The 15,919-nt window shown below is 41.8% G+C and overlaps 1 protein-coding gene across 4 annotated transcripts in view; it reads right to left on the bottom strand.

Moving 5' to 3' along the window:
- HRH2 (histamine receptor H2) overlaps positions 1-12,279 on the bottom strand; it is a 230,029-nt gene extending 217,750 nt beyond the window's left edge. For all 4 annotated transcript variants that reach the window (XR_011030041.1, XR_011030040.1, XM_068272836.1 and 1 more), the window contains exon 1: positions 12,086-12,279. The gene's annotated coding sequence lies outside the window, so the exon portion shown is untranslated. The remainder of the gene's footprint in view (positions 1-12,085) is intronic.
- Between the last annotated feature and the right edge of the window lie 3,640 nt (positions 12,280-15,919).

A 15,919-nucleotide genomic window follows, 5' to 3' on the forward strand; every position in this document is an offset into this window, starting at 1 on the left:
ACCTTGTATGGCTATACATTATCTTGTTAACATCGGGTCTCATGTTTGATGGATGGTATGAAGCATATTCTACTCTTTATAAATTACTGTAAATATTAGGTTTCTCAGGCTGCTTCAGATGTGTGGATATTACATATAACGTTTTCAATTAGTTATGTTTTCAGTTTCAGTGAGGATTTTATTGTAAAAGCAAGTTAAAGAACATTACAGCATAATATAGCTTGATTGAACTGTACACAATAAAGAAAATACAAATATAGAACACGCATAACTATTAGCTAAGTCGGAGTGGTTTTATAAATATAACAAGCTGTCAAAATCACAGAAAGGTTAATACAACCAACAAAACCAGACAATTAAGCGACCTTATTCATAGCCCTAAGATAGAGCTCATGTAGAGGAAAGCCAATTAAAGCACAGAGAAAGAAGAAAAATGGAAAAAAAGAAAAGGAAAAAAAAAGGAAAAAAATAAAAAGAAAAAAAGAAAGAAAAGGAAAGGAAAAGTAAGTGCCCAATGACTACTGCTAAAACCAGATAAGGTGACGTAAATGGGTCTTACTCAGTGTACTTCTTGTATGTGTTCTTGAACTCAAACTAGTCTGTCCGGGACTGGAGGAACAAATCCACCCATCCACAATTTGACAGAAGGGGTATGTTGGTATTTTCAGTAAGCGGGTATAAGAGCCTTGAGCAAATTATAATTTTTCTTATAAGAACTAGTCGGAAAAAAGGACCAAGTGTAGCAGGTAAGTTTCTGGTGAGAACAGCAGATGTGCATCACTGATTTTACAAACAAGATAGTGGACGAAGGACCATTAGGGTTAACTCCGAGAACAACGCCATGCTTTGTGCAACAGGGAGCTTGGTCCAGAAAGTGTCAGGAACTGTGGGAAAAATTCTATGCAGTTTGGTTGGCATGAGGTACCAATGTCCAACATTTAAAGCCCTATGTTTTTAAAGCTTCTGTTTCTCTTTATAATCAGAATCAGTTGCTTAACAGACACTAACAAAACAATACAGTATGTAAGGTATTGAGGCAGTAAAAAGGGTGAAAAGTGTTCATCATTTTCAGTTCTATGCTGTAATGCTTGCAGGTTCTACATTAAGCATGGCTACCGCCTGAGGGAAGAAGCTGTTCCTGTGCCTGAAAGTTTTAGTTGCGACTGACCGAAATCTTACTCCTGAAGGCATAAGCTGGAAGATGGAGTAAGCAGGGTGAGAGGGGTCAGAGGCAATCTTGGTTGCTCTTTTTCTGCACCTGCTAGAATAAAGATTCTGCAGGGAAGGTAAGCTACAGCCAGTTATCCTCTCTGTTCGAATGATGCACTGCAGTCTCACCTATTCTAGTAAATGCATTGGAAGACATTTGTGCAAATTAAAAAAAAAAACACAACAGTCCTCTTCACTAGCACACCATTGGAAAGTTCTAGGGTGGTTGGAGTCCTTAAAGGACACCCAAAGTGAGAAGGATATGGAGGCTGCCATATTTATTTCCTTTTATACAATGCAAACTGCCTGGCTGTCCTGTTGTTCCTCTGCCTCTATTACTTTTAACTTTAGACCCTGAAGAAACATGCAGACTAGATGTTTGATTGAAGTTGACTGGATAAGTTGCATGCTTGTTTCAGGTGGGTGATTGAAACTCTACTGATTCTTAAAAAAAATGAGTATGACTCCAGGCAACTGGTACTGATTAAAAGGAAATAAATATGGCAGCCACCATATCCCTCTCACATTAGGTGTCCTTTAAGCACTTGACCTCTAAGGGTTTTTTCCCTTAACTACTTAATTTAAACCTCTATACTAAAATTCTACTCAGCAGCACTAAAAAGGCTTAGTGCTTCTTTAACAGTTTCACAGCATGAGCACTTTGTTCTTACACAAGCCTCATTTTTAGCTGCACAAAAGCTAAGCTCCACCCCATCAAATAAATCTGCCCTGGCATTTTCCCCTGATGCTGTGCAAAGCATGATGGGATTTCTGATGTTGTTGTTCTCATTCTGCTCTTTTGGCACAAATTTTTATTTTTAATTTTTTTTTTATTTGAGATTTGAACCCTAGTGCGCACAGCTTGGAGGGGTGATAAGGACACAGGACAGTTGGAACTGTGTCTCATGCTCCCTGTCACCTCCTTTCAACCAAAAAGATGGCTGCCCCATGAAATCACAAACATTTGCCTGGTCTTTTAAAACAGGGTGGGTACGAGATTATATTGCCTATCTATGTTAATTAACATCACTAATGTACTTTAATGACAATATGCTTGTTTAGGCTGAAGTTCCTCTTTAAGCCTTTTGGACATAGCTGCTATGTCCCAAAGGCTGCCCCTGCTGCCACTCGCCGCTGCAGCCAATCGCGTGGCCTGCACACTCCTGCCGCCACCCGTTAGTCCGGAGTCCAATGAATGGGAACATAGTTTCCACCAAATGATCCAAAGTCCCCGTTACAACGATCGCTGGCTTCTATAAGATGATCACGTGATCATTCTAAGTTACACATCCCTTCTTCACTTCCTGTAAGCGTATATGGTATGCTTACAGGAAGCCTTAAAAAAATGACTAAGGCCATCTTGTGGCCAAATAGTAAAATTACAGCTACATACTGTACTTTTTTTTTATAAACAACCACACTTACATATATAATTAACCACTTACCTCCCACACTCCTATAAATACCCCATTAAAACTTTAATAAAAAAAAATAAAAAACTACAAAATTACAATTAAAAATACAAAACATAAATAGTTACCTTAGGGTCTGAATTTTTTTTAATATGCATGTCAAGAGGGTATATTACTATTCATTTTTTGAATTATGTAAATAGTGATGGACGTAAAACTGAAAAAATGCACCTTTATTTCCAAATAAAATATTGGAGCCATACATTGTGATAGGGAAATCATTTAAATGATGTAATAACAGGGACAAATGGGCAAATAAAATATGTGGGTTTTATTTATGGTAGCAAGTATTATTTTAAAACTATAATGGACAAAACCTGAGAAATAATGATTTTTGTAAAAAAATTTGTTAATATTCCAGTTAAAATGCATTTTGAATAAAATAATTCTTAGAAAATTGTACCACCCAAGGAAAGCCTAATTGGTGGTGAAAAAAAACAAGATATAGATCATTTCGTTGTGATAAGTTATTGGAAAATGAATGGAAGGTGAAAGTTGCTCGGAGGCATAAGGTGAAAAAACACTGAAGGCTGAAGTGGTTAAAATCCAGAACGATTTTCACATTTCAGTGCTGCTTCCATACATTTAGCTTTATCACTCCTAAATGAGCTATACTTTTTTGTTGGTTTTTTTTTCACCACAAACTAGTGGTACTTTTCACTAAGAATCATTTTATTTTATATGCATTTCAAAGGAAGAAAAAAAAGAAAAACTTCATTATTTCTCAATTTTCAGCCATTATAGCTGTAAAATAAAATATGCTATTTGCCCATTTGTCCTGGTTGTTACAGCATTTAGATTAGGTCCCAAGTACAATGTATGGCAACAATATTCTATTTGGAAATAAAGGAAGTCTTTTTTGGAGGGCTTTCTCAATTGTACTCTAACTATAATTACAAGCCCTTATTTGCAAAGATAACAGTAAAACACCCTCATGGCATACACATTTGAAAAGTCCCTAAGGTAACAATTTATGCATTGTCTTTAAAATTCCATCACTTTGGCTATTTTTTCTTTAGAAGTGTGTTATACAGGGGGGCGGGGGAGTGGGCAAAAAGGGTTAATGGGCATATCGAAGATCTAGTTGATTTATTGGCAAATGACATTGGGGATTGATTTGTCACTGACTAAATCATTTATTCATAATTATTGTAAAAATTAAGTCCTTTTGTTCATTACGTTATTTTCACTGGAGTTCCTCTTTAAGACTGGCTTATATACTTTAAAATCGTTATACAATATGGGCCATGGATCCTAGAAAATGTTGTTGCAACTGCATCACACCTCCCACAATGTTAGATCAAAAGGATCTAATTAACTTGGTCACCTCCTCGGTCCATCTCAAATTCTTTGGAGTCAAGCTTTCTGTCATGCTGCCCTTACACTTTGGAACTCCTTGCCACACCCAATTAGGACATCTCCATTCCTAGAAGCATTTCAGTCCAAACTGAAAAAACATCTGTTTGGTCTGGCATTTATAAACCCTCCTTCCACTGACCCCTGTGAGAGGGTGACTGAGAGGCAGGGTAGCCCATATCTCCTCCTGCATCCCGGCTGGGGGAAATGGCAAGTAGCAGCTTGGACAAGACTCACCGTGTCCCTCATCAGTCCCAATTTGCAAAGGGGGAGTCGTGTAAATCACCTGACAGTTTATATATATATATATAAAAAATATTTTAAATGACTATTACAGTGCTATTGAGAAGAGGAGTGTGTAATAGCTTTAAAAAAGTGCTTGTTTCTATAAGGGTTAGTAATTTTACTCCAGACTCCATAAAAAATGCATCCTACCTAAGAATGCAATTGAAATCTACCACTCAGTTTTTATAAGTACCTAAAAACATCAAATAAATGTAGCTTGAAATAGATTTATTCATTGTTTTTATTCCAAGGCGTATTGATCATATATCACTCTCGGAACGCAGGCTAGATTTGGCCAGCCTTATTCTATGCCACTAAGACAGTGGCACTGGTTTGGAAACAACCTGCTGGCCCTACTGTGGCAACAGTTATATCTTCTGTGAATGCAGATCTTCCTACATACAAGAATATTTATGAAGGTAGAGGCTCTTCCAAAAACTTTTACAAGATATCAACGAGCTGGTTATCCTCTTTCCATATAGATCTAAAATAATGTAATATCCTTCTCTGCATGAACAAGAAGCTATGGAATGCACATTATGAGCTTGATTCACTAAGACAAATAGCATGCCTTATCAAAGTTAACACGCCTTATTCAAAGTTAACATGCCTTATCAGAGTAGCATAGCGAGCGCTATCTAACCCGCAGGGGCTCAGGGCAGGACGAGTGGAGCTCTCATCATTGCCAATTAGCAGGCATAAGTTCGCTATGCTACTCTGATAAGGTGTGTTAACTTTGATAAGGCATGTTAACTTTGATAAAGCGTGCTATTTGTCTTAGTGAATCAAGCCCTCTGTATGCTAATTCTCTGGCTGAAAGGGGGGAGGGGGAGGTACAGAGCATGAAATAATTGTTATTGTTGTATGGTGTATTGTCTTTATTTAAAATGAAAACTAATCAAAATTGTTATGCACATAAATAGACTTATTTATGCTCAGAGATTGATTTGTCAAGATTGGTACAAAAAAAAAAAAAAGTAGGAAGGCAGAGCAATCAATCAGATTTCAGTGGGTTAACTAAGCAAGGATTCTGATTTGTTGCTCTGGACAACAACTGCTATGACATGGTATTTAAGGTGACTGCCAGTATTATTACAGGCCACCAATCCATGATGGATACATACAAGACTACAATGGCCAAAGCAAATGACGTATGAGGAAAATTGCTTTCTGTCCTCTCCTTATTAGTTATTATTTGGTTAAAATTGTAATACTACTTTTTATATTCAATAAGGTTAACCAGCCATTGTAGTTATTAAACACAGAAGTGCTGCTGGGAGCACTCATTTCAGGAACAGTCTCTCTCTTTGCCACCTGTGGGACTAAAGCATATGGAATCATTACTAGCATCAAATACCCCCAAATCTTTATTTTAATTGCCATCTGCTTTAGGAACCATTTTGGGTACACAAAGTCTCTCCCTGCTGGATCTGGAATTCAAGCAACCTTAAGCACCAATTTCAATGCAAGAACTAAGCACATGAAAGATTGATTGTCATTACACGGAGCTCAAAGAACTCATAGAATCACATCACTCAAAGAAAAGCAGCCAAAAAAAAAAAAAAATCAAATATGGCAATTCATTTTGCAAGATAATGGTCAGTTTGAAGTCTTAAAAAAAGTGTGTCTAAATTACAACTCACTCATCAAAAAGTATATCACTCTTGTTCTTCACTGACAACTACTCTGGCGGTGCATTTCTCTCTGAATTTATGGGTCTAAATGCGCTACATTTTTTTTCAAGAATTTTAGGCCTCCAACTTTTAAGTCTTAGCTTACCAAAACATATCAGAATAAAGACCTGGTAGACATCCTGCCTATAAATAAAACACTAGAATACAAAATTGGTAAAATAATAACATTTATGAATAAGTGTAACGATCGGTGTAACACAGAGAGGATCTGATTACCGGTGATCTGCTGTATCACTGGGAATACAGATATATACCCGATTATAGATGATCTGCAGTATCACCGAGAATCCGATATATAAACTAACCTCTGGACACCTGAGTAGAGTGTTTGGTGCAAACAGTAATAATGAGAGGACTGAGCCTCAGAGCAGTAAGGATTACTGCACAATTCCTTCTGGACTCTCCCGGGGAGGAGGAGTCAGGCCGATAGAAGGAACGACAGAACGAGAGTGACACTTAAGAGGGAGTGTCACTATCAGGACTGGGAACCGCCTCTAACAGTAAGGTCGGTTCTCGAGGTCGGACAAGCCAGGTCGTACACACACGGACAGATAAGGTACAGATTCAAAAGGCAGAGGCGGAGTCTAAAGTACAGGCAGGGTTCGGCAACAGGGTATCAGATATATCAAGATATACAATCAGAAGGCAGGTGCAGAGTCTAAGGACGAGCCGGGGTTCGGCAACAGAGTATCAGAAAGGCAAGGTACAGGATCAGAGTTCAGGAAAATAGTCAGGCAAGCAAAGGTCATAACAGATAATCACAATCAACTAGTACTTTAAAGAGAACCCGAGGTGTGTTTAAAAAATGTTATCTGCATACAGAGGCTGAATCTGCCTATACAGCCCAGCCTCTGTTGCTATCCCAAACCCCCCTAAGGTCCCCCTGCACTCTGCAATCCCTCATAAATCACAGCCGTGCTGTGAGGCTGTGTTTACATCTGTAGTGTCAGTCTCGGCTGCTCCCCCGCCTCCTGCATAGCTCCGGTCCCTGCCCCCGTCCCTTCCCTCCAATCAGCAGGGAGGGAAGGGATGCAGGCGGGGACCGGAGTTCTGCAGGAGGCGGGGAGAGCAGCAGACTGACACTATAGAGATAAACACAGCCAGCTCTGACAAGCTGTTTGTCAGCAGCGTGGCTGTGATTTATGAGGGATTGCAGAGTGCAGGGGGACCTTAGGGGGGTTTGGGATAGCAACAGAGGCTGGGCTGTATAGGCAGATCCAGCCTCTGTTTGCAGATAACATTTTTTCAAACCCACCTCGGGTTCTCTTTAAACCTATCAACAGAATCTAGCTAAGTGTAGGATTACAGCTCCAGCTGGTCTCGGGCACACTTTAGGATCTGACTAAGGTCTGAGTGCTACCACGTTGTGATCGCAACGCCAGACAACCAGCAACTGAACAGCCAGGAGTATATATACACAGACACCCCCCAGCACCTCCTAAGTGCTGGACCAATGAGAAGACACAGAATTGTCAGCTGACCCTTTTCTGACTACCATATAAGTTCTGCCTCTCTGCGCGCGCGTTATTCTGAACCTTGATGAACTATGAATCCCAGCACCGCCCTGCGGTGCATCCGCAACAGGGCCACAGGGTTTCTCCGCGCTCCGCCATGCCCTTCACGGAGGCAGCCGCCTCACGCTGGGTAGAGGCGGCTGCTCTTCCGCGCTCCGCCATGCTCTTCACGGAAGCAGCCGCCTCACGCTGAGAAGAGGCGGCTGCTTCCCCGCGATTTCCTCACAATAAGCTTCAAAAATAGTAAAACTGTACAAAAAAAGGCACCAGGCATACAGTATGTACATACAGTATATACCAAATACACCTCCCGCGTGAGGTATATTTTGAAACAGGGAATGGCACAGAGGCAACATCACAATTGGGGCAGTAGAAGCATGGTTTCTTTTGGACTTTTATTCCCTTTGCTATCAGTCTTAGGGGATCAGAGAAGCTAAAATCTCTATATACATGCTGGGTGCATTTCTCTGTGTTTTCCTTCCATCCTGTGCAAGAGTTCAGGCTTGGGGGATCAGACAGGCTAAACTCACTCTATATATACTGGGTGCATTTTCTCTCTGTTTTCCTTCTATCCTGCGCCAGCGTTCAGGCATGGAGGAAACAGATAGGCTTAATGCTCTATATACATACAGGGTGCATTTCTCTATATTTTTCCTTCTGCCCTGTGCAAAAGTCCAGGTCTACTTTAAAATATTGTGCCACCCCCACCCTTGATGACATCACGTTGTACGCATTGCCTCTGTACGACGCTTTGCCATTGATTGGCCACCGGGATCCCAGAAGAAGAGCGTCGGTGGAGGGGATCCTGGTGGCCGGTGAGAGAAGCCTGAGTCCCGCTGGCCAGCGCTGATTGCATGCGGGACCCAGGAAATCAATGGGCAGCGGTGGTTTCCGGCAGCCCGAACTGAGCTTGGGCTTACCGTTCTCAGCTGCTATGACGCAGCCCAAGCTCAGTTTGGGATTACCGCCAGGGGGTTAAAGAAGAATACCACAACATACCAATTAATTCCATAAATCAGTATTTCACACTGACATTTCCAAAAGAAATTGCCCTTCTGTTTCCAGAAAATAGGCCTGTGTAGCACCTGAGCCATCTATGACTAAATTCAGCACCATTTTTGCAGTTATGACTTATGTCATTAAGCTGACCTAAAGTATCCAACAGTCACCCGACATCCTACAAACATGAGTACTCACCAATGTTAAAGAGGAACTTTAGCATAAAGGGGGCAAAAGAAATCAATGACAATGCAAATTGAGAAGTTTATAAAATAGACGAGAGATCAAGAAATGATTGATATTTGCCATGTAATTTGTTCATTTTGTTTGATCCACAATCAGACTGCACGTAATCATCTTTACTACTGGTAGACAAGAAAAAACAGACAGCACCGACTGCCATTATCTATAACCACACCCCCTAAAAATACTATAGTCTGAGGCAGGGGTCACACTTGTCTTTCAGTTTCTACACTTTTCAGAAAACTGAAAGACAAATGTGACCTCTACCTTACAACAGCTAATGTAATTTATAGAGGAAAAACTGACAAATTGCGCAAGATGTCAGTTTTTTTTTCTGCATGCAAAATCTGCATTAAAGTGTGACCTAGCTCATTGATTAACATGAGTTCTCAGTTGAAGTCAGTTTTTCTGTGCAGAAAACGCGTACGAAAGCCGGTAAGTGTGACCCCTGCCTAAAAGTTTTTTGTTTGTTTGTTTATTTGTTATAGATATATACTATATATGCACAGAGGGAAATACTGGTTGCTTGGCAGTTTGAAACAGCTGTTATTTTCCCAGAATACAATAAGGCTCACAGACAGACAGAGAATGCGTGGATAGCTCATGGTGACCCAGAACCACTAGGATAGTATAGGAGAGACTGAAAAACCCTCCTACTGAGAAGAAACACTAAATATAATTGTGCCTTCTTTAACCAGAAGATGTTTGTGATAATTCAGTGAGCAACTGTGGTTTCCCAAGATGCATCACTCCTGAATATGAAAATCATCTCTATATGCCACTGAAAGCCAGGCACACATCCAGGATATCAGCATAGATATGTGGATACGACATACATTGTTAAAGTTATCACTACTCAATGAAGTAGCTGGTTACACTTGGCAGAAGTCCATTATAAAAGAGGCTGCATTTTCCTGCTCTTCATCTGACCTCCCTTTTCTTTCTAACGTTTTATGGTATGTAGTCTAAATTTGGACACTTGTGGTATGAAAAGTTATTGTTACTTAACTTAAAACCCAGCTAAACAAAAGTCAAACCAAGCAAACTATAACTGCAATCAGGATGATCATATGTTACCACAGCAGTACAGATTGCCTCTAGCTCTCCTACCTGGATTCAGCTGGTGGGCGGGTCAGTCATGTGTTACCATGTGACAACCAAAGTAAGAAGAACAATAAATGTTCAACTGTGAGAAATTGGCCAGCCATGCACGCACCCCTATGGCACCCCCATCTCCAGGAACATTCTGTGCCTCTGCAGCAGTACTGTGCAGATGCAGAATGCTCCCGTTGATACAAGCGCAATAGGTGTGCACACATGTGCGACTGGCCAATTTACCGCAACTAACTGCGAGACAACGGAACAGCCCGGGAGGACGGCGAGGGAGCACAAGGCCTGCATTGGGCTGGAGGAACCCAGGTAAGTATAAATACTTCTCTTTTCAATGTCTCAGGTACACTTTAAGCCTGTATGGATAGGTGCACAGATGCAGACAAACAGAGCATTTTTTAATTTAAAAATGTAAGTTCCAAAGGTAATACTGTATGTATAATCTACACCAATCAACATGATTGATCTGAGGATTTTCCTTAATCAGTTTTGGTTTTAGTAGGTCTTTAAAAGTACTTTATTCCTGCTTTTACTCTACAAACCTGTGTTATTTCTCTGCCATCCTTCTGCCCTTTAGAAAAGCACCTGTTTCCATTTTGGAACAACAGTACATTAATACCCATGGCAATGAAAAACCCTTACACTAATTACTGTAGACACGAAGGTGCAGTGATGCCAGCCATTTATCTTCCTTGCTTCTATTTATGTCCTGACGTTTATCTGGCTGTGAGAAAGCTCTATAGAAGCTGACATTTTTAAGTACAATAAATACAGTTTCACTGTCACAATACCACACCTGACCGGCAGCCAACAACAAAACCACATTAAGAGATTGATGTCACTTTTGACAACGTCACTGTACCATAATGATCTGCTTGTTTGTTCTGCTAAACTGTTGTTAATGGCACAATCCATTAAACAGAATTGAACAAATACCACTTGCACTCCTGTGTTTAAGTTTAATGGAATGAAAGAGAGGCTGGTTGTAATCTGTGCTGCATTTTAAGATCAGGGCTCCTACTAATTTTGGAAATTGGTTATTTTAACCAACATTTAATGGGAAAATGCAAGTCACTGACCTAATTATTCTTAAAGTTTCAAGGCATCTAAATCTGCATAATAAATGTGATTATTATAATTCCTAATATAGATGGTCTGGTTCCTCAAATTTGCTGAGCCCTGCTTTAAATATGCCACGTTGTTACACGTAATATGGTTTCCAGCAGCTAAATGTAGGGATAAGAATTGATCACTGGCTGTGTTAATCTTTAAAACTTCTAACAGACATATCATAACGTTATTTTAATGAGAGCATTTAGTAAGAGCTATGGCTTAGATCTTCCATTCTCACCGTGTGGTAGGTGTATCCCCAAGGGTACTTCTCACCGGCGGATCAAGGAGTTCTCCTGCTCGTCTTATTAATCTGCTTTACAACTTTCGCACCTAGTAAATCTTTCATAAACAAAACTAGAGCAGTTTGTTTAACAAGCGGAAATCGAAAGGGATTACTTGCAAGCCGCCGATACACATCAAGTGGATATTAGTAATAAATATAAATATGCATTAGGGGAAACTTGAGATCAAATGAAACCGAGAGGGTGCTTGCTAAAATATTGCTTCTATAGAAGTGATGCATAGTCTAATGACAGAAAAACACTGGTTTTGGTAACTTAGGTTGATGTACTTCTAGGGAACTGATATTTACATTAAATAAATAGATCACGCAGAGGTAAGACTCAGTCAAATAGCTAGAACATTATTTTAAGGACAGGTGTGATAGGATATAGGCATACAGCAAACAGGGATGTACCATAATGTTAAGCTGCCCATGTCCTCCTGCACCTTGTAACACCTGTAACCATTCGTGTTGCATACTTCTGGATTTTTGGATGCTCTGCATCAGTTCTGCACTGACAGGAAGAGGAAAAGCAGGTTGCAAATGCCTTGAGGACCCTCATTTTTATTAAATAAAATCTATATCATAAGTTATCTAAACTACAGTTATCCCGAAACATGACAAAAAATGCCTATGACTGTGCTGCAAGTAAGGCATGAAAAGTAAGTGAGACTTTTTGCATTGCTGATTGTTCATACGGGGTGATTGTATGACCCATGTATACAAATACAGCCCCTTAGATCTTCCATAGCGCATCACTCCCCCTCCCTGCCCCCCCCCCCCCAAAAAAAAGTCTCCTCTGCTTACCTTGCCACTAAAACGCACATGAGAACATTGAGCTTGCCAGGTCCTTTGGAAAATAGGCCTGCCTTTAATTTCCATAGGTCTTTTTTCACTGTGATTATGTTGAAAGAACAGCACATCCAAGCTAGACTTGTCACTTTGCAGAGAAGGAGCGATGTGCTCCAGCAGCCCTCCTCACTGCAGCTCCTGCTCTTACACAGACATACAAGCACTGCTCTGAATATAGAGTGACTCACACAGGCAGAAAAGAGAAGTGGGAGGGATCTCTATGCTCTGTAATCTCACAGGCAAACTGTTTTTCGGGGAAAAAGGCAACCTTCCCTACAAGTGCATAGCTGCACTGTCTATAAGTGTGCTCAGCTGCTGCTGCTGCTGCTGCTCTTGCATATTATGACTTATCCTAAATTAAGCAAGATATTTGGTTTGACATGATAAAACAGACAACAGGTTCATGGCAGCTATGCAGCACCTGATTTTTTCCTAGCAATGCAAGGCATCAGGCATTGAAGAAATGTTATTAGTATTATTTTTATTGCTTTATAAAGCACCAACATATTCCGTGGTGTTATACAGAGTAAGAAACAAACATGGGGTGCACAATAATACAGACGGTATACAGTTCCTACAAAATACAGAATTGGTAATAACAGTGACAACATGAATTTGAATAAATGTGTAACAAATTCCAAGACACTAAAGGGTGAGAGAGCCCTGCCCTTGGGAGCTTACAATCTAAAGGAATAGGTGTAGAGCAAGAAGTGGGGAAGTATACAATATTCATGGCTTTCCCCTCATGCTGCATCCCCTCCAGCCCCCCAAAACAGCCTCAAGCGCCCCCCCCCCCCCCCCCCCGAAGGCCCTATTGTTACGCCAGTGGGCCTTAGGTAGATCGTATGCCGGACGGAAAGATTTTGTTTTTGAGGGCACGTATAAAGATATCAAAGGTTGGAGAGTGAGGTTTGTGTTGTGGCAGGAGATTCCAGAGGAGGGGTGAAGCATGTGTAAAATCTTGTATACATGAATACGAGGAGGTGATTCTAGAGGAAGAAAAAAGAGGCTCATGTGCAGAATAGATATCAATTATGTTCAGGCGGTATAATGTTATAGTCTAAGACAATTGTTCCTGATCATCTCTGAAGAAAATCTAGCATTGCTGCAGATATCCAGCCACTGATTCAGAGCACCAACAGCCAAACCCCATTGTTAAGCTATTATTGTCCCTGCACAAGGGAGCCTGTTGCTCATCTTGATCTCTTTGCTCTCTATACTAAACATACTAAACAGCAGGCTGCTCAGTAGTAGCTAGACTGCATGTCTGTACAGAAGTCGTTCATTAAACTATCACCTGAAACAATCATACTTTATATTTTGAGTGACATTTAAGGTGGCCATACATCAGACTTGGCGGCCGATCGATCATCCAATTCGATTACTATAATCGGTGCCGCCAAGTGCATGCCCGACCGACAAAGAGACCAATTTCAGGATGAATATGAGGCCCAATTGAATGGGCTCAATGGGCTCGGACGGTCCCAATCATCATCATCATAATAGAACTCTTCTCCTGACCCCCCCACCACATCTGCCGCCCTAACATCCCCAGACACAGACCCCTCATCATCCTCAACATAAACTTGGGATGCTGGCCCGAGCCTAACCTCCTCCTCCACATCAGGCCCAACATCTCCTCAACAGCAGCCATAAATACTCACCCAGGCGCCGGACTGAGGGACACACCGCTCTCAAGCGAGGAGGGCTGCTGACCACTGGCTGCTTGGGTGGATGTCAAAACTTGCGTGGGGCATTGGCTGTTGCTGCTGCTGGGAGTTCTGCTCTCAGCAGAAGTCTGTGAGAAACTCATGATGGGCTGCTTCTCCGTCATCATGTCCATCAATGTCTGTGAGTCAAACTCCTGAATGACTACACAGCGTTGAGCCAAGGTGCTGAAAATGGATGACACCGCGGTCGGGTGACTCGGCCCAGGCAGTGCTGTGGATAGACGCCTTTCTACAGCTGAGCGCCCTCAAGAGAGCGGAGGCAATGGCACTGGCACTCCCTCTCTTGCCACACCCACGGCCAATGCCAGACATGTTGTATACTATGCACAAGATTTCAAGGTGGAGAAAGTGTGCTGCTTTTTACAGTCAATACGTGTGTGGGCCTGGGGACAGATGGAATATAACAGGGGCTTGTATTGATTTTTCAGAAAAGAACAAAAAAAACAAAACAAACAAATGTGCAGACTGTGCAATTCACAATACTGAATACACTGTAATAGAATTTGAAAATCACTGGACAGCGCCACAGTTTGACTGCACTATATGCATAGCAAAAGTAACTGGCTGCATGCTACTAGCACAGTACAATGTCATTGAGTAAACTTAGTGACTGACCAGTGGCAGTGACTGCAAATAACTGACATTGATCATTGGCTATGAGCTGAATACAAGTGATACAGTAAAATAATATAGAAGACAAAAATGAGTGGACAGTGGTCTGCCTGCACTAGCAGTACGGTACAATGTCACTGAGTAAGCTTAGTGACTGACCAGTGGCAGTGACTGCAAGTAACTGACGTTTATCACTGACTATGAGCTGAATACAAGTGATACAGTAAAATAATATAGAACACTAAACGTTATGGACAGTGGTCTACCTCCAGTGCACTAATAGAACAGTACAATATCACTCACTGACTAAACATACTAGTGACTGACCAGTGACAGTAATTGAAGTTGATCACTGGCTAGCTGGCTAAGCTTGATAACAAGTATACACAGAGGCGTATCTAGAGAGGTGCAGGCATGGTTTGTGCCATGGGCGCCACAGAACCATGAGCGCCTGCCCCTGTGCCACAATGCCTGCCCCTGTGTCTGCCCCGTCACTCAGACCTCAGATCAGATTAATGCTGTTATACTGGGGGACATGGCTACTTAATTTATGTATGTAGGGAGCACTTGGCTTAGTGTTAGAAAAGAGGACAGAGAGGAAATAAGAAGAGATATTTCCCCAAAAAAGTAACTTCAGCAATATCCTGAGCCAAAATACACAGGCAACCATAACACATGTACGTGAGAAAGGATACTGTTTTTATAGGGGAAGAAGGCTCTGATGAGGTGGCGGGGGGGGGGGGGGGGGGGGGGGGGGGACAATTTCAGTGTTTGCCATAGGCTCTATATTACCCAGATACGCCCCTGAGTATACAGTATTACAGCAGTATAATCATTCTGAACCTGCCTGCCTGCACTAAGCACAGTAATCAGTACACTCTCACTATGACTACACTGACTACAGCTAACTGAAGTAATAATAAATCACTAACAGGCTAGCTAGCTAAATACAACTGTCAAGTACAGTATCAGCAATATAATGCTGGTATATTGCTGAGCTGGTTTAAATGTTTAACCCTCCTGGCGGTCTAATAAATTCCGCAAGGAGGCGGCGCAGCAGTTTTTTTTTTTTTTTTAAATCATGTAGCGAGCCTTGCCCGCTTCGACCGCCTTCGGCGATCTCCGATCAGGAAATCCCGTTCCAAGAACGGGATTTCCTGAAGGGCTTCCCCTGTCGCCATGGCGACGGGGCGGGATGACGTCAGCGACGTCGTGACGTCATTGGGAGTCCCGATCCACCCCTCAGCGCTGCCTGGCACTGATTGGCCAGGCAGCGCATGGGGTCTGGGGGGGGGGGGGGCGCGGCGTGACGGATAACGGCGATCGAGCGTGGGGCATCGGCGATCGGTGTGCTGACGCAGCTAGCAAAGTGCTAGCTGCATGCAGCAAAAAAAAAAATTAAGCAAATCGGCCCAGCAGGGCCTGAGAAAACCTCCTGCGCGGCTTA

Source organism: Hyperolius riggenbachi, chromosome 3, assembly GCF_040937935.1.
Source record: "Hyperolius riggenbachi isolate aHypRig1 chromosome 3, aHypRig1.pri, whole genome shotgun sequence".
NCBI classification, from domain to species: Eukaryota; Metazoa; Chordata; class Amphibia; order Anura; family Hyperoliidae; genus Hyperolius; species Hyperolius riggenbachi.